The sequence below is a fragment of the Saimiri boliviensis genome, chromosome 1 (assembly GCF_048565385.1).
Source record: "Saimiri boliviensis isolate mSaiBol1 chromosome 1, mSaiBol1.pri, whole genome shotgun sequence".
Taxonomy (NCBI): domain Eukaryota; kingdom Metazoa; phylum Chordata; class Mammalia; order Primates; family Cebidae; genus Saimiri; species Saimiri boliviensis.
The window spans coordinates 112852414-112865912 of NC_133449.1; positions in this window are offsets into that span (position 1 = coordinate 112852414).

The window sequence follows — 13499 nt, forward strand, 5'->3', positions numbered from 1 at the left end:
TATCTTCTCTGGTAGACCACAGTGATCTTGATATTATAAATTATATTTTATATAAATTATATTTTAATCACCTTATATTTAATCAACCAACTCTCATTCCCTGTTGAAGGATTGGTCTCTTGCACATCTGGGATAAGGCAGTTGACTGTCCTTCCATGGCTTTCAAGAGTCCTTAAGGCAGAAGAGAACAGGACACACATGGAAATGCTTGAGGTGAGATGCGGGCAGGAACAGGAACTGTCTGCCTCTACTGGGCTGAAAAAGATAGGCAGAGGTGATGTGGCCTGGGTATGACCAGCATCTGTGTCCCCCAGGAAGAGTCTCATCTTGACTAATTTAGAGGGCATGGTGCCACATTTGCTATTTGCTACCTGTGCGAGCTTTGGCAAACTTCTTTGCCCTCTAAACCTTAATTTCTTCATCCATAAAGTAATTACAATGGTAGCTATAATTAAATGCTCTTCTAAATAATAAATGTGTTAATATATGTGAGATGCCTAGTCCAAGAAGAAAAACACATTAAGTTGTTATAGTATTGTTAATAAAATAATAATTATACGAGTAATATCTCATCTGCCTTACTGCTTTCTAATTTTGGTTCACATTTATTGACTCCATTTTGGTCTTGCTCTTACTCAGTTGCTTCTGTTTATTTAGACCCATGGTGGTTGCCTTCGCTTGCTTCCTCTCTTTCTTCTTCCTTCTTAACAAATACTGATTGAGTCCTAACTGTGCTTCAGGCACTGTGCTCGCCTGACTCTATAATCGCCTTTGTTTCTCAGGCTGTATTTAACATTCTTTCCTGAAATACTGGAAATTTATTACTTGCATAAATACTGGCTCCAACTAACGCCTATTCTGCATCACACAAATACTTTAAAATCTTGTCATGCCACACTGGAAGAGGCAATAAAAAGACCAGAACTTACACCTGAATGAGCAGCTAGTCACCTGGCAAAGCTGCATAACCCACCTCTCTGCACCTCCACCCCAAGCATGCGTTTAGGGAGCGGTACAGAGTTGGCTTACTGTTTTTTATGTACTTGAAGACAAAAAACAATTTTTATTTTATTTGTAGGAATATGCAACAACACAAACACAGGAATTACACAAAACTAAAGACCACATCTTATTCTTCTTTGCCTCCCCCACTTTCCACCTACCCTAGTAACCTTCACTTAGTAAGTATACAATAAGCATTAACTAATGTATTCATTCATTTATGAAATATCTTAAGCACTTACTATAATTGATCACTGATGTAATGTGTGATGAAAAAGGAACACAAAGGTGATTAAAGCACAGTTTATAATATCAAGATCACTGTGGTCTGCCAGAGAAGAAAATATTAAGGGCTTCTAACTATAAAGATGTGTGTAATGTGTCTGTCTTCTCTAAAAGACGGTAGAATCCTTTAGGGAAAAAACTCATGTTTGTAGTCCCCAAGGCACATAGTAGGCTCTTCTACCCATAAGAACTGGCAGAAGAAGAAAGGAAGAAAATAGAAAACTCAGTTGCTTCAAAGGAAAGAGAATACAGTCCACTGAAAAAGGATCTTGGAAAAGCTTTGTAATGGCTTGAATGGTTGTTCCTTCCAAAACTCACATTGAAATGAGCCACCATTGTAACAGTGTTGACAAGTGGGGCTTTTCAGAGGCGACAGGGCCGTGAGGGCTCTGTCCACATGGGTGGAATTACTGCTGTTATAGAAGGGTGAGTTTGATCCCTTTTGTCTCTTGGCTCTTCCGCTCTTCTGCCATGTGAGGAACAGTTTCTCTCTTCCAGAGAATGCAGCCTTCAAGGCCTCATCTTGGGAGTGGAGACTGGGCCTTCACAAGGTACCAAGCCTGCAAGTGCCTTCATCTTGAACTTCCCAGCCTCCAGAGCTGTGAGAAATAAATTTCTGTTCTTTATAAGTTACCTAGTCTGTGGTAGTCTGTTATAACAGCACAAAATGGACTAAGGCAAGTTTTGCAGATACGCTGAATTGAAGTGGAGAATATTTCAACAGACAAAAATGTGAAAGAAAGAGTACATGAGGCCTGGCACATTGTCTCACACCTGTAATCCCAGCACTTTGGAAGGCCAAGGCAGGTGAATCACCTGAGGTCAGGAGTTCAAGACCAGCCTGACCAACACGGTGAACCCCTGCCTCTATTAAAAATACAAGAATTAGTCTGGCATGGTCACAGGAGCCTATAATCCCAGCTACTCAGGAGGCCAAGGCAGGATAATCACTTGAACCCAGGAGGCAAAGCTTGCAGTGAGCCGAGATTGCGACACTGAACTCCAGCCTGGGTGACAAAGTGAGACTTCATCTCCAAAAAATTTAGAAAAGAAAGAGTACATAACCACCATATGTTGTTTAACAAGGGGGGACACATGTGTTGTTAGGGAATTTTATTATTGTGAGGACATCATAGAGTATACCTACACAAACCTAGATGCTATAGCCTACTACACACATGGCTATGTGGTAAAGCCATTGCCCCCAGGCTGCAAACCTGTACAGCATGGTACTGTACTGAATACTATAAGCAACTGTAACACAATGTCACGTATTCATGTCTCTAAACATATCTAAACATAGGAAATATAATGTGTGGTGCTATGACATTAGGACAGCCACTACATCACTGGGTAATAGGAATTTTTCAACTCCCTTATAATCTTCAGGGACCACCGTGGTATATGCAGTCCATCAGTGACTGAAACATGGTGTACAGCATATGGCTATACTAGTCGAAGGAAACACAGGCAGAGTCAGGAAATATTTATGCACACCCTGTGATGAGAGTATGCAATATGATGAGAATTGAGAGGGTTTATCAGGGAGTAACAGAAGAATAAGCTAGAAAGAAAGTTTTAGACCAATTAAATGATTGAATCTTATGGATGGGGATCCACTTAGCATCAAATGCAATTACCAGGGCACTGAGGGAAGAAAATATACACCTTATTATTTACCAGAGAAAGGCTATATTTTGCTTTACCATGAAAGGGACATTGTCCAGAACAGTGATTTCTGTAATTTAGTCCATAAGCTTATGGAAGGAGTTAGCTAGGTATTACACATAGTACACGAATCTCTATTTGAAAGATAATAGTCTATAGTTGTTTTTTATTCCATAGGTTTTTGGGGAACAGGTGGTGTTGGTTACCTGAGTAATTCTTTAGTGGTGATTTGTGAGATTTTGGTGCACTCATCACCCAAGCAGTATACACTGCGCCCTATTCGTAGTATTTTGTCCCTCACCCTATTCCCACCTGACCCCCTGAGGCCCCAAAGTCCATTGTGTCATTTTTATGCCTTTGCATCCTCCCACTTATGACTGAGAACATACGATGTTTGATTTTCCAAAAGACATAGTGTATAGATTGAATGAATAATGTTTTGTACACATTTGAAATATCTATGTATAAGGTTTTAATAAAAAAAACAACTCATTTAAAATAGCTCAACATCAAAATCAATGGAAAATATAAAGACTATCACTATCTTAGCACTGATATTGGATCTAGAGATGATCAAGTAAAAAATAAAACAGAGACTCTGGGTCTTCACAGATAATAATCTGGGGCAAGGTAACTAAAACTCATCATCAAAGTTTCTCTTTTTTTTCCCAACTTCAGCAACAACCACTGTTTGTTAGACACTATGCCTGGAGAACAGTTGGAAGAAGGGTGGATTGGAAACTGTGAGACCAGTTAAGTAGTGACAGTGGCAGTGATTTAAGTGAGAGGTAATGAATGTCTGAGGTGATACCAGAAGAGGTAAAGAAAAAGAAGCAGCTATGAGAGATGAGGTATCTGTAAAATAAAAAGGACTAGTTGAACAAGATTAATTGAGTACGCCAATGCGGCATGCATTGAGAATATCTCCTATGTTTCTAACTGGTAAAACAGGATGAATTGTGATGCCTTTTTCTGCATATGTTTGCATACCCATGTGTGTCAAGAGGTGGAGGGAAGTGGCAGATTTTAAGTTCAGTTTTTTTGAATGAAGGAGTATTTGGCACATCCAAGACAGACTATTTCAGTACAACTGGCCAACAACACACCCTACCAAATGTGCCATTTTAGGTTTCACCGGGACCTTTATAACACTCATAAAAACAAAGTTTGAATTTTCAAAAAAGGGGAGAGTTGTTTCTCTCCACAAATCTGAGCAAAAAGCTCTAAGTCAATTCACTGAAAGTTTTCTATTAACTCGCAGCTCCTAAAGGGAAGGCATGCTCTCATTTATCTCAGTGGCATCAGAACCTAGGCATTCAGGAAATGTTTGTTGAATTCATGTCAGAATATATTTCTGTTCTGTTCTTAAGAGTCTAAAAGACTGCTGAAAAGGAATCCAAGCCAGTAAACAGGGCTCTTTGGCAAGAGGAAGGAGGAGCTAAAGAAAGCATCTTTCAGGCTAGGCATGGCAGCTCATGCCTATAATCCCAGCTCTTTGGGAGGCCAAAGTGGGAGGATCACTTGAGGCCAGGAGTTTGAGACTAGTTTGGGCAACATGGTGAAACCCATTTCTACAAAACAAAATTTTTAAATTAGCCAGCATAGTGGTGGTATTAAATTAGTCAGCGTAGTGGGAGGATTACTTGAAACAAAAGGGCAGGGGCAGGTGATGTCTTCCGAATATAGCCAGTTGCTTCCTCCCACACTTATCCCCTGCCACTTGATTTCTATATAGTCTTAAACTGAGAGAGATTAGCACATGTTTGAAAGAGGGGAAAGAAGAGGAGGAAGGGAGGAGAGAAGAAGGAGTCGAAAACCTGCCGTATTTCTCACTGGCTTTTCAGTGTATTAGTTCCAGACATTTATGAGGCCTGGTTTTGTATTCTTTTGATACCCTTCTATCCTTTTCTGTTTAAGCTGAACCAAATTTAAAGAGCCTTCACTCCTCGAAACCAAATGGTTATGAACTTAGCAGACAGTGGATACTAAAAGCTGATGAAGAGGAAGAGAGAATGGAAGGAAGCAAGGATGGAAAGAAATCTCTTTACACAGGCTGCCTTTCATGCATGGTACTACTGAATGTCAGTTTTTCTAAAGCACTCAAGAATTTGACAGACAAGCTCACTCATCTTCGAACCCGAAAATCAGCGGAAACATTTAAAAAATTAAAGAGGGCTCAAATTTTGGGTCAGTGACACACCTGTTCCCAAAAGGTAACCCAGTCCTTGTAGGGATTGAGTCTGATGTGGGGTGATGTGAAGGACCTGGGCTTGATCATTAATCCTGGCCACAGTCTACGGTGTTTGAGGGAAATAGAAAGGAGACAGTAAAGAAGAAAAAGTGAACGCTGAATTCAGCTGATAACAAATGAAAATGGGCCTCAAGAATGAGTAAATTCACATAATCCATGGAATTGGTCACTTGGGGCACTCTACTTAGACACTGATATAACCAAGGTAGCTAAACATGGGTGTTGAAATGCACTTCCCTTTTTTAATAACAATGCAGCTTGAAAATAGGAAAAATATTCATCCCCAAAGAATTCTCTGGAGGAGCTGCAAAATTGCCTGCCTCCAGCTGGTATCTTGCTCTGTTAATGATTTGTATACAGGTGAACAAAAGGTTCAGTGCTCCTATTAATTACCTAAAAAAGGATTAATCTTCTTTTCACCAGGGAACTAGGAAATCAAGAGGTACATCACCTAATACTTCTCTGTATCACAGATGTCAGAAATAAGTGTTCTTTCTTGTACATTCACCATGCTTTTCCCCAGTTTTCTTTCTACTCCTATTCTGTACACCGTTCTAGCACACTGGGAAAGAATACATCCATATTTGTCTTGGTTTTTGCTCATATCTTAGAGGTAGAAATAATAGGGCATGAACTTTGTAAGCCAGAGCACACGGTAGATAACCATACCTTTCATTTCACCATCAGAATGTCCCCTTCCCCCTACATTCTACCCATATCAATCACTCCTTGAATGTGTATTTCACTTCAGTTGGTCATGGGATCCTCAAAATGTCCATAGCCTTTTTTAAAAAAAAATGTTTAACTTTTATTTTAGGTTCAGGGCTACATGTATAGGTTTGTTATATAGGTAAATTGTGTGGTGTCACTGGGGTTTGGTGTACAGATTATTTCATTACCCAGAATTAAGAATAATACCTGATATGGTTTGGCTCTGTGCCCCACCCAAATCTCATCTTGTAGCTTCCATAATTCCCACCTGTTGTGGGAGTGACCCAGTGGAGGATAACTGAATAACAGGAGTGGATCTTTCCTGTGCTGTTCTCATGATAATGAATGGGTCTCAGGAGATCTGATGGTTTTACAAACAGGAATTTTCCTACACAAGCTCTCTTTGCCTGCTGCCATCCATGTAAGATGTGACTTGCTATTCCTTGCCTTCTACCATAATTGTGAGTCCTCCCTAGCCATGTGGAACTGTAAGTCCAAAAACCTCTTTCTTTTGTAAATTGCCCAGTCTCAGGTATGTATTTATCAGCAGCATGAAAATAGACTAATATAATATCCAATAGGTAGTTTTCCAATCCTCACTCTCCTGCCACACTCCACCTAAAATTAGGAGCCAGTTTATGCCATTCCCTTCTTTGTGTCCATGTGTGCTTAATCGTTAGTTCCCACATATAAGTGACAATATTTGGCATTTGGTTTTCTGTTCCTGTGTTAGTTCACTTAAGATAATAGCCTTCAGCTCCATCCATGTTGCTGCAAAGGACATGACCTCATTATTTTTTATGGCTGTTGTTGTATTCCATGGTGTATATGTGCCACATTTTCTTTATCCAGTGTACCCTTGATGGGCATTTAGGTTGATTCCATGTCTTTGCTCTTGTGAATAGTCAAGGAGTTTTCTAAAATAACACTAGGCTTACTCACTTACTACACTGACTATGGTTGGAGCCTTAACTGTAATAGCCTCCAGCCTTGCAATTCACCTTCCATTTGTGACCTCTACTCTAAACTGTAATGTGGATTTTCCCCATCTTCACTGCCTTGTGCAAATATTCCACCAGACACAACATTATCTTAGGGGCACTCTACCACATTTCAACTCTCAAGAAGAAGAGCTTTCTGGAATGTTCACCTCAAATTAAGTAACACTGAATAGAACTTAAATCAAATAGGATATTCAGTAAGATATTTTTTGTTTTTCTGAAAACTTTTCATGTGTGTTGTTATGTTCAGGAGTTGTAATAATCAGCACTTGTAGTGACTTAGATGGAGGTGTAAAAGGTAAGAGCTCAGCCTTGCAAATAACATGAAGATGTGGGGGAAGAAACTATTGAATGAAATGCAATAAGCAACTGTCTATCACATATGAGTAAGATGCCTTAAAACTTAAATCCTACTATTTTATCATAACAATCCCTATAGAGAAGTTCAAGGCTGCAGTGAGCTATGATTACTGCATTCCAGTCTGAACAACGGAGTGAGACTCTGTCTCAAAAAAAAAAAAAAAAAAAAAATCCCTGTAGAGTTGCTATTGTTATTACCATATTGCTATCTCACAGAGGAAGTATTAGGCTTTATTATCCCTAGAACACAGATGAAAAATCTATTGAATCTGAGAGAAGGGAACAGACAAAAAAAAAAAAACACCTCTGCTTTTAGGGAAGTGGCAAGAGCACATGCTGAGGCTAGACCATTACAGGCCTTCTAGCCCGGCGCAGTGGCTCACACCTGTAATCCCAGCACTTTGGGAGGCCAAGGTAGGTGAACTGCTTTGATCCCAAAAGTTGGAGACCAGCCTAGGCAGCATGATGAAACCGTCTCTAAAAAAGTAAAAAAGTGGCCGGGCACGGTGGCTCATGCCTGTAATCCCAGCACTTTGGGAGGCCACAGTGGGCAGATCACAAGGTCAGGAGATAAAGACCATGCTGGCCAAAATGGTGAAACCCAGTCTCTACTAAAAATACAAAAAAAATTAGTTGGCCATGATGGCACATGCCTGTAGTCCCAGCTACTCGGGAGGCTGAGGCAGGAGAATTGCTTGAACCCAAGAGGTGGAGATTGCAGTGAACCAAGATCACGCCACTGCACTACAACCTGGGCAACAGTGTGAGACTCTGTCTCAGAAAAAAAAAAAAAAAAGTAATAAAGTACAAAAAAAAAAATTAACCAGGCATGCTGTAGCCAGGCAGCACATGTCTGTAGTCCCAGCTACTTAGGAGGCTGAGGTGGGAGGATTGCTTGAGCCCAGGAGTTGGAGGCTGTAGTGAGTCATGATCACACCACTGCACTCCAGCCTGGGCAACAGAGCAAGACCCTCTCTCAAAAAGAAAAAATGAAAGTAGTTTATACTATTACATTTGGTATTAAGGTAAATATATATATCCTCTAGCTGGTGGGGAGGGGAGCAGGACCCCTAGAAGAGCCACAGAAGAGTGCCAGTCTGATATAGAGGCTTTGTCAGAACTACAGAAAACATGAGCCCACCCCTGCTCTCACCCCACCAGGGGCCTATTGCGGGAGAGAGGCAACAGGAAAGACCTAAAGCTGGTGATAGAGGCTCAGCATGGTGGCTCATGCCTGTAATCCCAGCACTTTGAGAGGCTGAAGTGGGCACATCATCTGAGGTCAGGAGTTCAACATCAGTCTGGTCAACATGGAGAAACCCCGTCTCTACTAAAAATACAAAAATTAGCCAGGCACAGTGGCACACACCAGTAATCCCAGCCACTGGACGGGGAGAGGGTGGCTGAGGCAGGAGAATCACTTGAACCTGGGAGGCAGAGGTGGCAGTGAGCCAAGATCTTACCATTGCACTCCAGCCTGGGCAACAGAGCAAGACACTGTCAAAAAAAAAAAAAAAGAGCCTCTGGCAAACCAGCCGCATCTTAAAGATAAAGAAAAACTAGAGGAATTTGAGGGCTATACATGGTACATTGAGGGTGTTAGAGTTATTTCCCCCCTAAAAAAAAAGATATGGTGGTAAATTTCATGTGTTTTTTACCATATTTTTTTAAGTATTCATTTGGCACAAGAGGCAATATGAGACAGATGGCCAGGAGATCACCTACTGAGCCTAGCCTGAGGACAGGGGTGAGCAGGGAATAGGTTTTAACTTCAAAAGGTAATAGAGCTAACCAGTGAACACTTCCAGTCCTTTCTCTTTTGGGTAGAGGTGAGTATAAAATCTCACCAACTATCATAGTTAACAAACAAACCATAGCAAAAGATGTCTCTATGCTTTTTCTCTTGAGAGCAAAGAGTATGGGTAATCTTTCTTGGATGGTTTCCAGGACTTAAGCCAGGAAGGGAACTCGAATCTCTTACCTCTCTGTAAGGCATCCCTTCTTCAATAGGCAGAACTAAAAGAGTGATATGTCAGAGTCCTGACTCCCAGGACCTCAGCCTATGAGCTTACTTGGAGAGAGAATCTTTACAGAGGTAGGCAAGTTAAAATGAGATCATTACAGTGGTCCCTAGTTTAATATGAATGGTGTCCGTATTTAAAAAAGAGAGAGAGAGATAAATTTGGACACAGAAACAGAGAAAAAGAAAGTAACGTGGAAAAAAAAAAAAAAGAAAGAAAGAAACAGAAAGAAGATGGCTATCTACAAGCCAAGGAGAGAAGCTAGAACAAATCCTTCCTTCACAACCCTCAGAAGGAATGAGCCCTTGGCCAGGCGTGGTGGCTCACTCTTGTAATCCCAGCACTTTGGGAGGCTGAGGCAGGTGGATCACGAGGTCAGGAGTTCGAGACCAGCCTGGCCACCACAGTGAAACCCTGTCTCTACTAATAATACAAAAATTAGCCAGGTGGGGGCCTGTAATCCCAGCTACCTGGGAGGCTGAGGCAGGAGAATCACTTGAACCCGGGAACAGGAGGTTGCAATGAGCTGAGATTGTGCCACTGCACAGCCTGGGTAACGGAGTGAGACTACATCTAAAAAAAAAAAGAAGCAGGCAAAATATCTGAGCATACACTTCACCAAGGAAGACATACAGACTGAATGAAACTCACATGTAAAGATTCTCAGCATTAGTGATCATTCAGTAAATACAAATCAAAACTATGTGATACTGCTATACCCCTATTGGAATGACTAAAAAAGAAAGAAAAACTATCAACACCAAGAGTTGGTGAGAATGCACAAAACCAGAATTCTTCTCCATTGCTGGTGGGAATGCAAAATGATGCTAACACTTGGAAAAACAGTAGGGCCATTTCTTAAAAAGTCAAACACGCACTTTGAGACATAACAATCCCACATACACATTTTACTCAAGTGAAATGAAAACGTATGTTCACACAAAAACCTGTATGCAAATATGTACAGCACTTTCCATCGTCCTTGCAAAAACTGGAACCACCTCAAATGTTCTTCAACTGGGCAATGGATAAACAAACTGTGGTACAGCCATGCAATGATATACTGCCCAGCAATTTTAAAAAGAACTGATACAAACAATAACATCAATGAAGCCAGGCATGGTGGCTCACACCTGTAATCCCAGCACTTTCGGAGGCCAAGGCAGGTGGTTCACTTGAGGTCAGAAGTTTGAGATCACCCTTGCCAACATGGTGAAACCCCATCTCTACTAAAAATACAAAAATTAGCCAGGTGTGCTTGTGTGTGCCTGTAGTCCCAGATACTCAGGAGGCTGAGGCAGGAGAATTGCTTGAAACCCTGGAGGCAGAGATTGCAGTGAGCCGAGATCGCACCACTGCACTCCAGCCTGGCGACAGAGTGAGACTCTGTCTAAAAAAAACTAAAAATAACATAAATGAATCTCAAATGCATTATGCCAGCAGTCCCCACTCTTTTTGGCACAAAGGACTGGTTTCATGGAAGACAATCTTTTCACAGATGAGAGGTTGGGAGTGAGAGGCAGTGGGATGGTTTTGGGATGATTCAAGCACATTACATTTATTGTGCACTTTATTTCTATTATTATTACACTGTAATATATAATGAAATAATTATGCAAGTCACCATAATGTAGAATCAGCAGAAGGAAGCCCTGAGCTTGTTTTCTTGCAACTGGACAGTCCCATCTTGGGGTGATGGGAGACAGTGACAGGTCATCAGCTGGAGTTCAGGCTGGCCGGTTCATCCCCTTCCCCTGTGTGCATGATACAGGCAGGGCAGAAGAGGCACACGCACCCTCTTTTCTTCTGCATTCCCACAAAGTGGATTCTGCAGGTCCAGCTAATCTGGTTGAGCAGATCTGCTAGGGAAGGGCTTCAGAAGAGCTGCTGGTAGGTTTGGGGTTGCGATGAGTGGTCATGCATCTACAAAGAGGGGGTGGTCACTGAGTGGGTGGCTGAGTGTCTTCCCATAGACCCCGAACCGATAGCATGTCAGAGGGTCATGGCAGGCTGGCAGGGACCCACTGATTCAGGTGAAAGCCCCGTGTGTGTTCGATGATTTGGCCTTGCCAGTCCTCAGCCATGATCACAAAGAAGCACGTGAGGTCCCCATGCCTGCTGTGGTCCCCAGAAGGTAGGTTCCAGCTGCTTATGTTGAGCACTTTCAGGCACTGCAAGGGATGCAGGAATGGTCAAGTGTGAATGCACCGCTCCTCCTGGAGTGTGGCCCTCCGCCCCACTGAAGAGCCTCCTCCTTGCTCCTCCAGGGAGTCCCACCTTCCAGTCACAGATCTGGGACTGCAGGGGACACCGTGGCTGCTCCTGGCTCCCTGGAAGGATGTGCCCAGGTGGTGTGCCTCTGAGGGGGTTCATCTTCAAGCCCTTCTGAGGGCCCCACGGCCACTGGTCAGCACAAGGAAAGGATGTCCAGGGCCAGTTATCTCTCTTCCCAAATGGGGTCCTGGTCTGGGTGCCTCCGCAGACCCCTCCAGTGGGAAGGCCTATTTCTCACCCCCCTCACCAGTTCCCGGCCCCCATGCTCTCTGCACTTCTGCACAATTCCCAGCCCCAGTGCCTCATGCATCTCCCAGGTCAGCCCCAGTGAAAATGCTGAGGAAGGACAAGGGGCTACCCTCAGCCCTGTCAGAGGCATCAGATGGGTCCGCATCCGTGCTCTTGTGCAGATTTCCGCCCTGGTTCACATGTACGGGGCCTCACACACTATAGGGCTCTGTCGGGAGGGAGGTTCCCGGGGCCCTGAGTTGTGGAACAACCCACCTAGCACAGAGCAGAGTGTTATTATGCAGTGGTTTAATTTTGCAGGTGTGTTCTCATGCATGATTAAATTTTCAGCTTTACACTTTCATTTTCAAATTCCGCTATGAACACTAGAATTCTGGTACACACACACACACACACACACACACACACATCTGCCTGCTGGCTAGCAGGGATCCTTGATGGCAAAGAACCTTCTCCCTAATGTCTCTAGAGGACACCCAGGCATTGGGGGACCGGCAAGGCCACCTCCTCTGTGTGGGCCCCTGTCTCAGGTGGGCAGGGCTGTCAGAGCTTCAGGGCCTTCACAAGCTCGCCCTGCTCTCCTGGGGCAGCCCTCATGCAGGGGTGGCCTGAGGACTTCCCAGGGTCCCCAACTTGAACACTGCCCCTCTGTGTGTTTCGTGGGATTTTGAATGGCAGATATTTAGGGGGAGGAGAGAGGTTCTATGATCACTGAATAGACATTTTCCACAGAAGATACACAGTTTGCCAATAGGCTCAATTTCATTCGTTGGTAAGAAAATACAAGTCAAACCACAATTAATACTAATTAACACCCACTTAAATGGCTATAGCAAAGATACAATGACAAATGTTAGTAAAGAAGTGAGGAATATGGAACTCACATATGCTGCAAATGGGAATGTAAAATACTGTGGCCACCTTGAAAACTAAACTAAACAAAACTAAAATGGGGCTATCCCTCAAAATGTTGCACATAAAATCACTAGAGGACACAGAAACTCTAACCCAAAGTTAGTATGCAAAAGAAATAAAATTCCTATAATCATAAAGACTCTTATATGAATGCTCATAACATTTGGTCTGGTCCATGCAATAGAACACTACTTGCCATCCAAGAGGAATGATGTAATGATACACGCTACCACAGAAAGGAAACCCAAAATTATTAGGCTGACTGAAATAACCAGACCCAAAAGACCACATAATTCATAAACCTGGGTATCAGACATTTTGATAATAGGCTCATGTATAGAGACATAAAATTGATCGTTGTCTAGATCTGACATGGCAAAGGAGAGTGAATGCAAAGTATACCCCAGTAAAGCATTCAAAAAAATAAACATATCAACATACACTAAGGTACTTCCAACTTTCAGAAACCCAAGTAACAGATTGTAATAATGAAATATATTTCTTATCCAGTTCAAAGCATAATAAAGAAAAAGGAGGCAGCAAGCTAACAGCCACATGTTTGGTTACTGATGTAAGGATATTAATGGGCAGGAAACATGTGATTCATATAACCAGGTCAGAAAAGCAAAGGAAATGATTTTAATTTGTTGAAGACAGCTGTGACCCACAGAGTATTAGGAATGTGAAGCTGTACTCATAGGGCTGGGCATATCCCCTGTCAAACACAGCTCAGAAGAGCCATCTCACAGGAAGGTTAGCAAG